Source organism: Protopterus annectens, chromosome 8.part0 (assembly GCF_019279795.1).
Source record: "Protopterus annectens isolate FY-2018-M chromosome 8.part0, PAN1.0, whole genome shotgun sequence".
NCBI lineage: Eukaryota > Metazoa > Chordata > Ceratodontiformes > Protopteridae > Protopterus > Protopterus annectens.
In genome coordinates, this window is record NC_056741.1 from 1,400,299,457 (window position 1) to 1,400,317,675 (window position 18,219).

At 45.2% G+C, this 18,219-nt stretch overlaps 1 protein-coding gene across 1 annotated transcript in view; it reads right to left on the bottom strand.

Moving 5' to 3' along the window:
• PPP2R1B (protein phosphatase 2 scaffold subunit Abeta) overlaps positions 1-18,219 on the bottom strand; it is a 1,373,270-nt gene that overhangs the window by 179,849 nt on the left and 1,175,202 nt on the right. The gene's annotated exons all lie outside the window — the stretch shown is intronic.

Consider the following 18,219-nt stretch of genomic DNA (forward strand, 5'->3'; position numbering starts at 1 on the left):
CAAGGCACGTTATGATCTGGGCCTAGACGAGGAATACAGTCCAAATGAAAATCCTTATGAGGTATTTGTTTCCCACAAGTAATGCAATTATTAACTTTTACTGACATCGGTAAGGAGCAAGAAAAAGTTTCCCCAATCGGGTATTTAGCTTTAATTGAAGACTTTGGTTCTGAAACTCGAATGCGAAAGTTTCAGGAGTCGGCCGACCGGCACTTGCGAACTGCTTCTGCTTCAGGCACTGTGCGGCAAGAAAGACTGAATAAAATGGCGTCGGCTGCATGTTTTATACCCCTGACATCATGGAAGAGGAGACTGCAACCGACGCAGGACCCAAGACTTTGATATTCAGGCTGACTGAGGGCAACCTGTCAGCAGATCACCCAAATGTAATGACAATGCAACAGTGAAACACGAAGAACATCGCATTTGTGCGTTTTTTTTTTTTTGCGCTTGTATTCAGCTCAGCGAGTACCTGCTATGTATCCTGCAGAGTTCTACAGCAGCAGAGAGACGAGAGAGAATTTGGAGTGATCATTTTTCTGCATTTTCTTGCTGTCTAATTCTGCCTAAAACGCCAATTTTTTAGTGTTTCTGTGATTTAAAAAGCTTGCTTCTACATATTGTACTTATTTGCTGCCTGCACTTGAACCAAGTTATTTTTGTGCTTAAATAATCTGCTTAACTGTTGTAGGCTATACACTAAAGTGCAATAGTTATTTCTGTGCATTTAAAGGTTTTTTTTTTTTTTTTTTTTTTTTTAATAACTATAGCTGCTTTATTTTCTGAACCCCCCCCCCCCAAAAAAAAAATATACTTGTTTCCCGCCTTTCTGAACTAGTATAGTCCAGTTTTCAGGTTATTGCTGAATTCAGGGCTGTGTTACAAGTTTCTGTGTTGCCCCATGCCTTACTTGGATAGAAGGAAGTTTCTCTGTTCACCTGTGAGAGAGGGGAGCTTTGAGCAGCCTATCTGTCCCTGGAGGAGCGGTTTCAGCCCAGATGTTAGTAGTTTATTGGCCATTTTGGGCTAATTTCTATCTCTTTCATTTTCCTGCTATAAAAAAAGAACAGTTTTGTACCTACCATAAATGTAGATGTTATAGTGTATTCACTGCTGCAGTCATTACACTTGGGGTTATCCTGCAGTCAGGCGGTCCCACAGTCGGCCAGAGTTCCAAAGTCATGGTCCGACGTCGGTTGCTGTCGCTTCTTCCCTGACGTCAGTGCGCCAGGAGTATACAAGATGCAGCAGACACTTTCTTCAGTTTTTCTTGCCCCAGATGTCAGATGCCCCCAAATAGGTAGGCAATACATATTGCTAATACAACATGCATAAAAAATAAAAATACCTTCAGTTACAAGCAAATACACCACATAGGTTGTATAGGGTAGAAAGGTATAGATAAGTCCCAGCTAAGAAAGTGGGGATGGAGGGAGGGTAACCTGGACTGCAGCAGTGAATACACCTCTAACATCTACATTTATGGTAGGTACAAAACTGTACTATGTTCACCGTGTTTCACTGCTGCAGTCATTACACTTGGGTTGAATCCCAAAGCTGAGGTTGGGTGGCTGGGTCTATAAAGGATTCGGGGTGGCTATGAGGCCCTGCAGCACTGCAGTGGCAAAGCCAGCTCTGGATTTAGGGTAAAGAGGCAAGTAGTAATGCTTGGTAAAGGTATGCACTGAACTCAAAGTTGCAGCTTCCAAAATATCCTTGGTAGGTACTCCTCTAAGGTAGGCAGTTGAAGTGGCTGTTGCCCTGGTGGAATGTGGCCTAATGTTGCTAGGCACAGTTTTTCCATGCTGTGTGTAGCAGAAACGGATACAGTGTCCTATCCACTTTGAAATGGTCTGCTTTGAAATAGCCTTTCCCTGTGATCCTACAGCATATGCTACAAACAATTGCTCAGTTTTCCTGAAAGCTTTTGTTTTGTCCAAGTAAAAGCGTAACTGCCTGTGAATGGCCAATGAGTGCAGAAGTCTCTCCCCCTTTATTCTGGGGATTTTGATAAAATGTTAGCAAGTGAATAGCTTGGTTAAGAGCCACACTGGATACCACCTTTGGCATAAATGTAGGGTTTGTTCTTAAAGAAACCCTGTCCTGATGAAAAATGATGAAAGGTTCCACTGCCATTAGCGCCTGTAACTCTGAGACTATTCGTGCTGAGGTTATTGCCAGAAGCAGAGCAGTTTTCCATGATGCATTTTAATTCTGCTGAATTGGCTGGCTCAAAAGGAGGTAAAGTTAGTTTTTCCAAGACAAAGTTGAGGTCCCAAGTTGGTGTTGGTGCTCTCCGGGGTGGTCTTATGTTTTTAGCCCCTCTGAGGTACTGTTTTAATAATGGATGAGAGAAAATAGGAGGATCCGTGTTGTAATGAGCTGAGATGGCAGATGTGTGGATCTTAATGGAAGAAAATGATAGGCCTTTGTCCAGTATCTCAGTTAAGTATTGTAATATCTGAGGAATATTGGGAACAAGAGGGTCAAAGCTTTGAGCCTGGTTCCAGGCGCAGAATCTCTTCCACTTTTCTGAATAGGATTTCCTGGTGCTGGGCCTCCTGGCCTCCAAAATGACATCCATAACAGCTTTAGAGAGAGGTGTTGGCTACTTGGCTAAGTAATCTGCCATGCAGCCAGGTTTAAGGTTTTGAGCTGGCTGTGCAGGATCTGATTGTTTTGTTGTCAGAAGATGAGGAATTTGAGGTAAAATCCACGCTGGGCCTTGAGCCAAGTTGTTTAGGATTGGGTACCAGTGCTGGCGTGGCCAGTCTGGGGCAATTAGGATCATTTTTGGCCTTTCTCGTCTGGCTTTTAGGAGTACCTTTGAAAGGAGAGGCAGTGGTGGGAAGGCATAAACTTTTAGGTTTTCCAGCTGAACGAGAGAGCATCCACTTTCCATGCTTGTGTGTGGCAAGTCTTTGTGCAGAATTTCTGTAGTTGGCAGTTCAGAGGGGAGGCAAAAAGATCTGTTTGGGCACCCCTATTTTTGTGTTATCATGCCGAATACTTGTGGATTTAATTTCCACTCGTGAGGATCCATGATGTTTTGGCTTAAGTAGTCTGCCAGAGTATTTTTCTTTCCTGGCAGGAACTGTGCTTGCAGATGAACTTGATAGGTCAGTGCTGTGTTCCACAAAGTCATGGCTTGCCTGCAGAGGGGATAGGAATGAGTGCCCCCCTGCTTGTTTATGTACCACATAACCGTGTTGTTGTCCGTCTTTTGTTAACAGTTGTCCTGGATGCAGAAGGTCCTTGAAAGCAGTTAGGGCATTTTGTACAGCTAGCATCTCTTTTTGATTGATGTGAAGATGCTTTTGGTCTGTGACCCACTTGCCCTGAATACATTTTCCTTCCATGTGTGCTCCCCAGGCGTAATCCAAAGCATCTGTTAGTGTCTGCCTGGCTGTGGGTAAAGTGAAAGGCTGTCCCTTGTTGTGGTGACATGCCTGTGCCCATCGAAACTCCTGTTGTAGGCAGGGAATAAGTGGTATTACTGTTTCCAAACTGTGACAGTGTTGAGTCCAAACACTTTTTAGGTACCACTGTAATTTCCTCATATGCAGTCTGGCATATGGTCTTAGTAGTATGCAAGACGCCATGAACCCCAATGCCTGCAGAATTTTTCTTGCAGGGAGTTGGGTTTTTGATGCCATCAATTGAAAGTACTGAGTCAGTTGTCTTTGTCTGGCGTGAGATAAGCCATCTGGGCCGTTGCATTTAAGCTGGCACCCAGGAATATTATCTCTTGTGAGGGGCACTAGTTTTGACTTATTTTCGTTTACTGTGTACCCTAGGCAAATTAGTAATCTTTTTACAAATGCCATATGCTTCAGAAGAATGCCCTTGCTCTCTGCTTGAATAAGACAGTCGTCCAAGTAGGGATATATCTGAATTCCTTTTTGTCTGCAAAATGCAATTACTGGTGCCAGGCATAAAGACCCTGGGCGCAGTAGATAAGCCAAAGGGCAGTGCAGAGAATTGGTAATGCATTGTGCCAGCTATGAATCTGCGGTATCTTCTGCAATTTTGTCTAATTGGGACATGCAGGTATGCCTCTGAGGTCCAAAGTAACAAGCCAAGCCTTCTTGCCCAGCATGGGAAGAAGTTGCTGTAGTGTCAACATTTTAAATTTCAGAACATCCAGGGTAAGTATTTAGAGTAGATTGGTCCAGTATGGGTCTCCAGGCTTTGTCCTTTCTGTGGACCAAGAAAAGTCTTGAGTAAAATCCTTGTCCTTGTTCCTGCTGTGTCACTTTTTGAATAGCTCTCATGTCCAGGAGGGCTGTAATTTGTTTTTGTGCCTCTGCCATTGATTTTGTGGCAGGTCTGGCATTCCTTTTGGCCTTGGTAGAGTGTGAAAGTGGAACCTGTAACATTGAGACAATATCCAGAACCCATTTTTCTTGGGTGATTATATGCCAATTTTGTGAAAAAAGAGCTATTTTTCCCCCCTAAGGGAGCTGCCAAAAGGTAAGTGCTTGGCATGTGAAGGGAGACGTCATTGGGACTGTTTCCTGTAAGGTTGTGACTGGTCTTCTCCTTTTGGGGTAGAAGCTTCTCCTTTTTTTGGGGTAGAAGCACCCCACTGTCGTGGTCTGTAAGAGCCTTGGGGTTGAGATCTGCCTCTTGGGCATCTGTATCTGCCTCTTTGTGGTCTGTCTGACACTGGAAAGGACCAATTTTTAGAAGGCCAATTGCTGCTAAATCGAGGTGGCTGTACCTGTAAGAAATCCTTCACTGTTTGCATAGATTTTGCCTTATCCTCCATTTTCTTTAATACCTCTTCTGCCTTAACACCAAACAAGATATCATGCTGTAAAGGAGCATCCAATAATTTTGCCTTACCATGATCAGGTAAACTTTGTTCTTTTACCCAAGCATGCCTTCGAATCACAGATCCTGTAACTGCGGCTCTACAAGAAGCCTCTAATGAATCAAAACCACATTGCAGAGTATGTTTTCCCACTTGTTCAGCTGGATGCAATAAATCCTGCATTTCCTTATAGTCAGGACTTTGAGCTTGTAAGCATTTTCTGTTTTAACAGAGATACTAAATATTGTTGGTATTTAAGCATGTGGAACTGGCAATTTAAAGCCCTTGCTGCTAAACTTGCAGAAGTGTAAACTTTCTTTCCCCATCTAGCTAATGCTCTAGAATCCCTGTCAGAGGGAACTGGATTTTTAGCAGTGGAAGCCTTTACCCCTTTGGGACCCTGGGAAATAGTTTCTGGGTCAGAAGCAGGGTTTTTATAAATAAATTTGTGAGTCAGGGACTCTGTAGTACCTGTCTGGCTTGACTGGTGCTGGGGGCAAAGAATCAGGGGTTAAACTGGATTCAGAGAACACATCATCCACAATATCTAACACAGGCGGAATAGCAAGGGGCCTGTGCTGAGGCAATAAAAGAAAATCTGAGCCTTTTCTTGGATTCTGAATAATCCTGGCTCTCCCAATGGAAATGCTCCCTCATGGTATGTAAAGTTTCCCCAAAAGAGTAATCCTCAGGAGGAGAGGCTGAAGGGATAGATTCTTCAGCATCAGAGTCCTCATAGGGGGGTAGAGAGTATCCCTGGTCTGAAGAGGAATCAGAAGAAATGGAAACCTGGTCAGAGGAATCAGTCTGCATCTTGCCTAGGCCTTTTATCAGGAGGGGGATAGGAACCCCTGATCAGAGTAATTAGGTCTTCGGCCATTTTGAGCATCTGTTTTTTAGGCATGGAGGCCTGTCCAGGTGAATGCTGCACTTGTTTGTCTTTAATGGAGTTTCAGACTTGGATGTTGTTTTGATGGTAAGCTGTGAAGGTCTGAAATCACCTTCAGAAGCCGATGCCTGCTCAGCGGCTCCGGACCAGTCTGAGGGGTTAATTTCCGTAGGCCCAATACCTTGAGTTTCCAGAGGCCTAGAAATCTCCACGTGGGAGTCGGAGGCAGTCTGTGGCTCTGAGGTAGCGGGTGTCAGGGGCTGCGAATGCGCCTCACTGAGAACCGGCAACTGGCCTAGAAGAGGCTTTGTTAGTTTTGGACCTCGGATGCCTGTCCTTGTCTTTGCGTTTTTTGTGTGTATTCCGGTTGTCGGTTGTTCCTACGGCATGGTATAATTGAACCTTCGGCCAAAATAATGGTGAGCAAAATCAAACCGACGTTTAATAGTGCGCTTGTTAAATCTAACATAAAACCGACAACTAGTGACGTTGTGGTCTGAGCCTAGGCATGGAATACAGTAAGAATGAAAATCCTTATGAGGTATTTGCTTCCCACAAGAAATGCAATTATTAACTTTTACTGACATCGGTCTGAGGCAAGAAAAAGTTTCCCCAACGGGGTACTTAGCTTTACTGAAGACTTTGGTTCGGAAATTCGAATTTGAAAATCTCAGGAGTCGGCCAACCGGCACTTGCGAGCTGCTTTTGCTTCGGGCACCGCACGCCAAGACAGACTGAAGAAAATGGCTTTAGACGAGGGAAGAGAGGTCCACACAGCCTACCTAGACCTTGCAAAGGCTTTCGACACCATTCCCCATTCTGGTATTATAGACAAGCTTACCAGACTGAACATAAACCCCTACGTCACAAGATGGGCAGCCAATTGGCTCACCATAAACCCCTACGTCACAAGATGGGTGGCCAATTGGCTCACGGATAGAACCCACATGTTGAGAGTTGCAGGCTCTAGATCAGACTATAAACCGGTTACAAGTGGAGTCTCCCAGAGCTCAGTCCTGGGACCCCTCCTGTTTGGTATATACTTCTCAGAGGTACAGGCAAGCACAGGAGGACTATGGCTGACCAAGTTCGCAGACGACTGCAAACTGGGGGCCATAATTGACTCTGGCTGATCGACATCCTCCAGAAGGGTCTCACTGAGACAGATACCTGGTGTCAAAATCATGGCCTCAAGCTAAATGCCAAAAAGTGCATAGTCATCCCCATTGGAAAAAACAAAGTGACCGCGAACTACCACATACGTGGTAGTCCCCTAAATACAGAAAATGAAATAAGGGATCTGGGGACCCAAGTAGATAGTAATCTTTCCTTTGATAATCATATTGCCAAGGTGGTTAGAAAATCCTGTGTGGCCCACCTAATCACAAAAGAGTTCACATCTTGAATAAAAGAGGTTACTGTGCCCTCTACTCTTCACTCATTAGACCCATCATAGAGTACAATGTCCCATTTGGGATGTACCTTGCAAGACACTTGCAACAGCAGGAAAGACCACAGAAGTACCTCACCAAGAGGATTACTGGCCTCAAACAGATGCCTTATGCAGCCCTACTGAAGAAACTCCAGCTGTACTCGGTTGCATACCGCCTACTCCTGACATACAAGGCCATGTCCAACCCAGAATTGACGGACATGCTCCACCTAAAAAACAAAATCCCCAAGAGCCACATGCTCTACGCATCTAAACCTCACCATTAACGATAAATAGGACTTGCTGGAGGGATAGATTCCTGTCCCAGAGACTCCCCATGCTTTGGGACAGGATTCCAATCTACATTAGGCAGAGCCCCTCACTAACACTCGAGAAACCTTGACAAGTAGATGGGAAACAGAAAATTTTCCCCGGGGATCACTGCAGTGGCTCTGCTGGACAGAGGCACAGGGAACTAATCTAAGGGGGTGGCGAAAGCAAACATTCTGGCTAGGCTTACATATGCCCTTGGGCAGATAGCCTAATACTTACCTACGAGTTGTTTGGATTTCCTGTCATCTTTAGTCTTGTCGAGGTAAAATCTCAGTTAATTGTGGACATCTAGGGAGTGGAGTATCCTCTCCCTGGTTGATGGGAGAGGGGAAAAAATTGGGTAGGTGAATGGCTTGATTTAGAGATAAGTCATTGACTACCTTGGGTATGGAGGAGTTAGTCCTCAGTGCGACTTGGTCCCTATGAAAGACTGTGTAAGGCGAGCATGCCATTAAGGCTTGCAGCTCGGAAACCCTTCTGGCAGAGGTAATAGCCACTAACAGTACTGTTTTCCAAGTACAAAACTGTAGATTGGCTGTATTAGCCGGTTTGAAGGGGAGCTGGGTGAGTTTTTCCAGGATGAAGTTCGGATCCCATGGAGGAGGGATAGGCTTCTTAGGTGGTCTGATGTGTTAAGACCCCTTTAAGGAAAAGGTTCACATGTAGCCTGGTTAACAAGGGAGGCTCTTGAGGTAAACAGGCAGATAACGTGGAGAGGTGCACTTTCACTGATGAATAGGAAAGCCCACCCTTTATAAGTTGACACATATATAAAAGGACTAGGGGGATGTCAGCCTCGTAAGAGTCCCCTTTCCTGTCCCAGACACCACTGAGTATCTTTTCCATTTAGCAAGGTATGATTTCCTAGTAGTGGGTTTCCTGGCCTCCTTCAGGACTGATAGCATGTCCTCCGAATAGTGGTGTCTGAATGGGGTTAGTAATTTATCACCCACTGAGTCAGGGATAGCATTTTCAAGTGTGGGTGTAGGAGAGTTCCTTTGTATTGTGTCAGAAGGTCCACCTTATGGGGTACCTTGCAGTGATTGCCCCTGGCTACATTGTGTAGAACGAGGAATCAGTGCTGCCTTGGCCAGTAGGGAGCCACTAAAGATCTTTGGTTTGTTCTTCGATTTTCAGAAGGACTTTCTGAATCAGAGGGAGGGGGGGGGGGGGCGTAATGGAACTTCCCCTCCCAGGTGAAACTGAAGGAGTCTACTCTCCAGGCTTGGGGGGAGTAAGTCTTTATACAGAAGGTCTGCAGCTGCCTGTTCTGGGGGGAGGCAAAAAGGTCTATTTGTGGAGTGCCCCACCGGTGGACTATGTCTAGAAAGACCATCCTGTCCAGCATCCATTTGTGTTGTGGAGAGGATATTCTGATCATGAGGTCTGCTTGCTTGTTGCCCTGCGAAGGGATGTAGCTGGCCTGCAGGGATAGGTTGTGCTTGGATACTAGGTCCCAAATTAGTAGGGCTAGCCTGCACAATTGGTATGCCTTGGTACCTCCTTGTTTGTTGATGTACCACATTACAGTGGTATTGTCAGTCACCATCAGAAGACCTGGTAGCAGTAGGGGTATGAAGGTCTGCAGAGCTAAAAAGAACTGCCGTCATCTCCTTTACATTGATGTGGTTTCATGGGAGAATGCCACTGGGCACTGAGTGCAAGGTGGCTCCCCAACCTGAGCCATATGTATGTAATATTTGTGTGGGTTGAGGGGGCTGCAGTGGAAGCCCCAGGTTTAGTTGTACTTGTTGCATCCACCAAATGATGTCCTTCTTTAAACAGGGAAGAAGGGGGATAACTTGTTCCAAGTGACTCTGGTGTAGTGACCAGACATTTTCGAGGTACCACTGCAGTTTTCGTATATGCACTCTGGCCAATGGTATCATGGGAATGGTTGCTGCTAACAATCCCATGAGTCAAAGAACTGCCTTGCAGTGATGTCTGGGAGAGCAAGACTTCCTGGAAGTGGGAAGTTAGAGAGAGAACCTTGTACTGTGGGAGAAACGCTTTCGTTTGTTTTGTATTGATTCTGCAACCTAGGAATATCTTGTCCTTGTCTGGGTTCAGGGAGAACTTCTACAAAGTCTAGGTTCACCCCAAACCTCAAGAAGGGACATAGTGTAGATGTCTTAAGAGGGAATCTTCGGACTGTGCTAGGATAAGGATGTCCAGATATGGGTAAATCTGGATTCCTTGGATCGTGCAGAATGCAACGGCTGGAGCTAGGCACTTTGTAAACACTCTTGGGGCAGTGGATAAACCAAAGGGCAAGGCCGTAAATTGGAAGTTCGATGATGGGCCAGAGAAAAGCAGGAAACGTCTGTGTGAGGCCCTGATGGGAATGTGCAGGTAAGCATCTTTGAGGTCAAAGGTGACGATGAAAGCATTTGAGGGTGAGAGAGTGGGAAGTGACAGCATTTTGAAGGAGGGTACCTGCAGGTAAAGGTTTAGGAAGGAGAGATCCAAAATGAGTCTCCAGGGCCCGTTCCTTTCGAACGACCAGGAACAGACTGGAGTAGAATCCCTTTCCTTCTTGTCCTGTGGGGACAGGCTCTATTCTGCCTTGTTGCTGCAGGTCTGACAGAATTTGTGGAAGAGGGCATTTTTTTTTTGGGGGGGGGGTGCCCTTCCAAGCAATTAGAAACATTTTGGGCCTGAATGACCCTAACTTGAGATGTACCCTGGGAATAAGGAGCCCTGAAAAGGCATGTAGGAAGAGGTCAGTCCACATGGACAAGGCATCTGCTCACCATGACCCTGTCTGTTGGGTTGTAAAGCAGAACCTCTTTAGCTATGTCTGGACCTTGCACAGCTGTCTGGAGTAATAGGGGACACTGTCTGAATCAGACAGCTGCCAGGTTAAGTACAGATTTTGTGTCCTACAAAAGGACATGTCTGGTGCAAGACATTTGGTGAAGACTCTTGGAACAGAACATAAGCAAAAAGGTAAAGCAGAACACTGATAATGAAACCCCCTTCTCTAAAAGCATAGTTATTTCCTGTGTTCCTGAGTTACAGTAAAATTAAAGTAGGCACCCTTCAAATCCGGAGTCACCATTCATGTCCCTTGTAAAATAAGGGGAAATAACGTTTGTAGGGTTAATATCCTGAATTTTGGAATCTGTAGAAATGTTTTAGTCTTGAGAGGGCTAAAGAACAGACAGGAGAGTACAACCCTCGTCTTTTGTGGGTATTCTTTGAATTGAGCCTTGCAATATCAGGTGCTTCAGAATGGGATGCAGAATTATTTTTTTTGGGGGGGGGGTGCATGCCTAGAAAGATTTTTCCCAAAACTGGATGGCATAATCTTCCCTTATGATCTGTAATAGCCATTTCTCCTGGGTTAAATCTTCTCAATGATGACAGGAAGATGGTCTTCCTGCTATGTGAAGGCAGAGTAGGGCTGGGCTGAAATTTGAGTGGAGAGGGTGGGAGGTGCTGGTGATAATCGCAGCTGTTCCCTAGGTGGGGCAGGATCCTTGACCCCCACCCCCACCCCCCCGGTCTGGAATGCTGTTTGGTTTGCTACTTTTTCTGCAATCTGGACTTCTTTGTCTGTCTAGTTTTCTCATAATTAAACAGTAAGGCACAAGATTTGAAAGGGTAGTTCCTGCTATATCTGGGAGTTGGATACATGTAACATTCTGACAGATTTCATCAGTTTCTCTTTCGTATCCAGTTTGTCAAAAAATTGTTCACTTCGGGGTCTGAAAAGGACCTTGTCAGGCTGGACATAAAGGAGATTATCTTTCACCTGCTCTGAGAGAGAAGTTCACAGCCAGGTTGTCTCATGGCAGCCATGCGGTATGATGCATCTAAAACACCAAAGCCACATTTCAGGGATTGTCTGGAAACCTAGACATGACATTGCAAATGTCTTGGATACACCACTGAACGCTCCAAGTCTTGGACCCCCCTCTGCATTAGTTTTAATTTGTTCTTGTAACGAATTCAGGTACTTGAGCATGTGAAACAGGCAGTAGACTACCCTCATGGCCTAGGTGGTTGAAGTATAGGTTCTTACCAAATCTGTTAAGTAGTTGGAAGCATACCCAGGTAGCTCCCTTGAAAGATTCTGTAGACAACACTTCTGGATCCACCACCACTGTGTTGTATATAAAAGGTTCTTGTGAGATTATAGCACCCTATAAAAGCTATCGGGCTTCCTAGGATAGATGGAAAGGGAGTCATGGTGCAATGATATGTCTTTGAACGAGTCTATGTTGCTGGATTGAAATCTCACAATCTTGATCAAGCAACATCAAAACCCATTAAAGCGAAAGTGAACTAGATCGAAAGTGCACTTTCGCAAAAGCCGGCTCTATGAACTGAAGGGGGGGGGGGAGGAGTACAGTTGTGTACACTTACCATAAATGTAGATGTTTGAGTGTATTCACTGTTGCAGTCATCACATTTGGGTTATCTGCTTGCAGTAGCCCTCAGTCGGCCTGATTAACAAAGTCTTGGGTCCTGCATCGGTTGCTGTCCCCTCTTCTGTGATGTCAGGGGTATAAAACATGTAGCCAATGCCATTACATCAGTTTTTCTTGCCCCAGATGTCAGGTGCCCCTTAATGGGAAGCAATTAAATCTATAAATATACAAGGTTATACCTCCAACAAAAAAGCAAATACACCAAAAAGCTTTTGAGCATAGTAAAGGAGGGTAGAGATAAAGCCAAAAGTAGTAAGAGGGCTTGGAGGGAGGGTAACCAGGACTGCAACAGTGAATACACTCGAACATCTACATTTGTGGTTAAGTATACACGACTGTACTATGTTCCTAGTGTTTCACTGTTGCAGTCATCACATTTGGGTTGATTCCCAAAGCTGAGGATGGGTAGAGACCGTCAAGAACCATTGGGGCTGGCAAGCAGGCCCTGTCAGACTGCTGTGGCAAATCCAGCGCTGGATTTAGGTAAGATAGGCAAGTGGTAATGCTTCGTGTAAGTGTGCACAGAAGCTCCATGATGCAGCTTCCAGGATGTCCCTGGTAGGGACTCCCCTGAGAAATGCTGTAGAGATTGATGTAGCCTTAGTGGAATGTGTTTTGATCCCCTGTGGGGTAGGTCTCCCATGACGTTTGTTGCAGAAATGGATGCAATGTGCTATCCATTTACAAACGGTTTGCTTTGAAATGGCCTTGCCCTCTGGCCCTGTAGCAAAGCTGACTAGCAGCTGGTCAGATTTTCTGAAAGGTATAGTCCTGCCCAGATAGAACCTAAACTGCCTGTGCACATAACAGGGAGTGCCGGATCTCTTACCCTTTATTCTGAGGATTAGGGAAAAAAAGTTGGCAAATGAATGGACTGGTTTAAAGCCAAACTAAATATCACCTTGGGCATAAATGGATTAGTCCTGAGGGAAACCCTGTCTGCATGGAAGATAATGAAGGGTTCCACGGCCATAAGGGCCTGCAATTCAGACACTCTTAAGTGATGGCTAGAAGTAAAGCTGTTTTCCAGGAGAGGAATTTTAACTCTGCTGTAGCAGCAGGTTCAAAGGGTGGAAGTGTGAGCTTTTCCAATACAAAGTTAAGGTCCCAGGCTGGAGTGGGAGCTCTTCTGGGGGGGGGGGGGGGGTCTTACATTTTTGGCTCCTCTCAGGAACTGTTTGACCAGAGGATGACAGAAGAGGGGTGGGCTCAGTAATATAATGAGCTGAGATGGCAGAGGCATGAATTTTAATAGAAGAGGAGGATAGGCCTTTGTGGATCATTTATGTTAAGTAATCTAGTATATGAGGTAAGCTGGGCACAGTTGTATCCATTCCCTGAGACTGGCTCCAAGAACAGTATCAATTCCACTTTTCCGAATAGGATTCTCTAGTACTAGGCCTCCTTGCCTCAAGGATGACATCCAGCACCTGTTTACTGAGTGTTGCTGGTGATGGGTTCAGTGGATAAGCCAGGCTGCTAGGTTCAGGGTCTGTAGCTGAGGATGCAAAATCTGGCCCTCCTGCTGGGACAGCAGGAAAGGGGTCTGAGGCAGGTGCCATGGTGGCACTACTGTCAGACTGTGCAAAAGTGGGTACAAGTGCTGGCGTGGCCAGTCCTGTGCAATCAGGATTGTCCTTGGCTTGTCCTGTTTGATCTTTAGTAGAACCTTCGAGAGGAGGGGCAGTGGGGGAAAGGCATAGATTGAGAGGTTTTCCCATGTGAAGGGCAGGGCATCCACTTTCCATGATTGGCTGTGGATAAGTCTGGTGCAATATTTGACAGTTCTGAGGGGAAGCAAAGAGGTCCACCTTTGGTGCCCCCCCACCTGTGGATCAGAAGAATGAATATTTTGGGTTCCAGTTTCCACTCGTGTGGGTCCATTAGATTTCTGCTGGTCATCTTCCAGTGAATTTAGTTTGCCTGGCAGGAATTGAGCTTGCAGGTGCACTTGATTGCTCAAGGCTGTATTCTACAGAGCCATGGCTAATCTGCAGAGTGGGTAGGAATGGGTTCCCCCCTGCGTATGTACCACATTTGTTGTCTGTCTTTATCAATAGTTGCTTTGGAAGAATAAGGCATTTGAAGACTGTCAGAGCATTCTGTACAGCTAACATTTCTTTTTGATTGATATGCAGGTGCATTTGCTTTGGGCTCCATTTGCCTTGAATGCACTGTCCTGCCATGTGAGCCACCCCATGCATAGTCTGATGCATCTGTTAGGGTTTGGGCGGCAGGGGGTTGAGTGAAAGAGAGTCCCTTGTTGTGGTAGCAAGCCTCTGCCCACCAAAGGAACTCTGTCCTTAGGCAAGGAATGATGGGAATAATTGTTTACAGGTCCTGAGAATGTTGAAACCACAGACTTTTTAAGTACCACTGAAGTTTCCTCATATGTAGTCTTGCATATGGAATTAGCAGAATGCCAGAGGCCATGAACCCTAGGGGCTTGCAGTATTTTTCTTGCAGATAGCTGGGTTTTGGTGGCCAGTAGATTGAAGTAGTTTGTCAAATAAATTTGTTTTTCTGGAGTGAGAAATGTCATCTGGGAAGTTGTGTTCAAGCTTGCTCCAAGGAATACAATCTGTTGGCTGGGTACCAGATGTGATTTCTTTTCATTGATGGTGTACCCCAGTGAAGTTAGAAGTCTCTTGACAAATGTCAGATGCTGTAGTAGCAAATTCCCGACTATCTGCCTGAATCAGGCACTCATCCAAGTATGTGTAAATATGAATTTTTCTCTGCCTGGAATATGTAATGGGCTGGAGCTAAGCATTTTGTGAAGACCCTGGGCGCAGTAGATAAGCCAAAGGGACGTGCAGAGAACTGATAGTGCATAGAGCCTGCTCTGAAACTGACAATTCCTGCAAGATTCCCTTATGGGGACATGCAAATAAGCTTCTTTTAAGTCTAGGGTGGCTAGCTAGGAGTCCTTGGTTAGCACAGGAAGCAGCTGTTGGAGAGTAAGCATTCTGAACCTTGGAACCATCAGTAAGGTGTTGAGAATAGACAGATCCAGGATAGGGCGCCAAGAGATTTCTCTTCTGGGTACCAGAAACAGTCTGGAGTAAAAACCTTGTCCCCTTTGTTCTGTTGGGACAGGCTGAATAGCCTTGATACTGAGAAGAAAAAGTATTTGCTTTTGGGCCTCTGCCCACTGGTTTGGGGGGAGGTCTGGCCATCCGCTTGGGGTTGGCAGTAAGTGGAAGTAGAATCTATCTCTGAGATACACTGTTAAAGACCCATATGTCCTGGGTGGTGTATTCCCATTTATTTGCATGCATTTTCCTTCTAAGGGTGCAAGTACTTGGGCAAGTCTTCGAAGGGTTAAGGATAAGTCACTGAGATTTTACCATAGGAAGGTGGCTTACTACTCCTTGTTTTAGTGGTGGGAGCACTCCATTGCTTAGATCTGTGCATACCCTGATACTCTAACCTTGGTGGTCTGCTGCCCCTGGGTTTGGACTGAGAAGGTCTGGGAGGGACTGGAAAGGACCAGTTTTTAGAAGGCCAATGCCTACTGAATCTATGTGGTTGTACATGTAGGAAATCTTTAACAGTTTGTACAGATTTAGCTTTTTCCTCCATCTTTTTGAGGACCTCTTCTGCTTTAATGCCCAACAAGCGTTCTTGGTTTAATGGTGCACCTAGTAATTTTGCTTTGACATGGTCTGGCAAGATTTGTTCCTTAAGCCAAGCATGCCTTCTAAGAACAGACCCAGTGACAGCAGCCCTGCAAGATGCTTCTAAGCCATCAAAACCACATTGCAAAGTAGGTTTTCCAACTTGGTTGGCAGAATGCATTAACTCTTGTAAATCTTTATGTTCTGCACAATCAGGAATCAACATCATTTTCTGTTTAATTGGCTCCATAACATGTTGCTGATACTTTAACATATGAAACTGGCAATTTAAAGCCCTGATGGCAAGAGTAGCAGAGGTGTGTACCTTCTTACCCCATCTATCTAAAGCCCTAGAGTCCCTGTCTGAAGGGAAAGGGTTTTTGGCTGTTGTAGCCTTAATGCCTTTAGGTCCCTGGGAAATGGTCTCTGGACCCACAGTAGGATTCTTAAAGAGGAATTTGTGGGAGTCAGGTACTCTGTAGTACCTGTCAGGTTTCCTGGGAGCTGGAGGCAAAGTATCAGGGGTAAGGCTGGATTCCAAGACATCATCTACAATTTCCAGAACAAGAGGGATGGCTAGAGGCCTGTGCTGAGGCAAGTTTAAAAATTCCCCGAGTCTCTTTTTGGACTGTGGGTAGTCCTGGCACTCCCAGTGGAAATGCTCTCTAAGGGTATGCAGGGTTTCACCAAAGGAAAAATCTTCTGGTGAGGAAGCAGAGGGAATGGAATTTTCTGCATCAGAATCCTCATAGGTAGATAAGGGTATGTGTTCCTGGTAATCAGAAGGATCAGAGTCAACAGGCTCATGATCTGGAAAATCAGTTCTTGGTCTTTTTGAGGGGGAAGGCAGGCTTCCCCTAATTAAAATAAGATCTTCAACCATTCTAAGCATTTGTTTTTTGAGGCACGTGGGCCTGAGAATGTGCTTTGGTCGCCAGTTTTCTAGGCATAGTGAGAACTCTGGGCCTGAGAAATTCAGTATTTTTTATTTGAAACTAAGTCGGTTTAATATGAAAATTGGAAGGCCTGAATACACCACTTCAGAAGCCGGTGCCTGCACAGCGGCTCTAGACCCATCCAAGGTAGAGACATCCGCAGGTTCTATAGTTGAAGCATCTCGCGGCATACCGGACTCCGAATGGGTCTCAGTAGAGGCCTGCAAATCTGTAGAAGCGGGTATCAGGGGCTCGAAAAGTGCCTCACTGAGTACCGGTGGACAATAGAAGCCTCGTTGGCAGTTTTGGACCCATGCGGTCTGTCTTTATCCTTACGTGTTTTCGGAAGATTGGTAGTCGGATGGCTTATCGAAGCCATTTCAGAATACGGAGAACGAGAGCGAAAGAATTTAGTGACAAAAATAGCCCAACAAATAGTTTGAGCACTAAAAGGCACAAAACCAACAGCGAGAAACGTCATGGTCTGGGCCTAAACAGGTGATGCAGTACGGATGAAAATCTGAGGTATTTGCTTTCCAGACAATTAACTTTTTCTGATATCGGTTAGAGCAAGAAAAAAGGATCCCCAATGGGGTACTTATCTTTTAGAAGACTTCTGGTCCGAAACTCGAAAAACGAAAATTTCAGGAGGCGGCTGACCGGCACTTGCTTCTGCTTCAGACACTGCACGGCAAGAAAAGCTGATGTAATGGCATCGGCTGCATGTTTTATACCCCTGACGATCTGACTGTCATGGAAGAAGTGACAGCATCCGACACAGAAATTCCAAGACTCTGGTATTCAGGCAGACTAAAGGCTACCTGCAGGCAGATAACCCAAATGTGATGTGATGACTGCAACAGTGAAACACGAAGATCATCAGTAACAATACAAGTGAACTATCACTAACTACAACTGCAACTTTTTTTTTTTTTTTTTTTTTTTTTTTTTAAGGAGGACAGCCTCTAAGCAAAACGGCAACCCCCCCCCCCCCAAATGAGGAGAGCCTCTAACTTAAACGGATGCTCCTGTAAAGGTAGAGATGAGAGAGAGAAGAAAAAGCTCTTTAAATAAAATGCAGGGCTAAAAAGGAGAAGAACCCTCTAAGTTAAAACAGGCTCACAAGGAAGGTCTAAAGAAAAATGACGGCCACAAAAACAACAAAGACAGCAGTGGATATGTTTAGAAGGGGAGCTAATCTAATCAAAAAACACTAACTCAATAATATCCAGAAACTAACACTATTTTAACCCAAAGTTAAAATTTAGTCAAAAAGAAAAAACACACTTAGACTGAGCCTGTACGAGCAATCTCGATGCTGCAAGCGGCAAATGAGATCTGGGTAACTACCCCTAGGCATGTTGGGATAGGGGCTAGCCTCTAGCCAGTAAGAAGCTCTCGAAGTATAGTATATCGCCAAGTCAGAGCAGAGGATCAGCTCCGAACCCAAACAGCAAGAATGAAAGCGAGATAGGGACAACATAACATTCAAGGTTACAGTAGCTACTGGAATAGACTCCGCAAAGGGGTACTTGAACTGAGGCTTACCCGTTTTATCCACCTAGACAGGTGTTTCAAACCAAGACTTTGAAAGCTGTGTGTGTCCCGTTACGGGCTGTGCTGTTTGATACCACTTAACTCAGTGTTCACAACAGTACTCATGTATAGTTTGGTTTATGGTATTGTTTGAATGATGATCACCACAAGGCCTAGAAACTTGAGAGCTGAAGCAGCATCAGGCTTTGGGTGGTGTGAGAG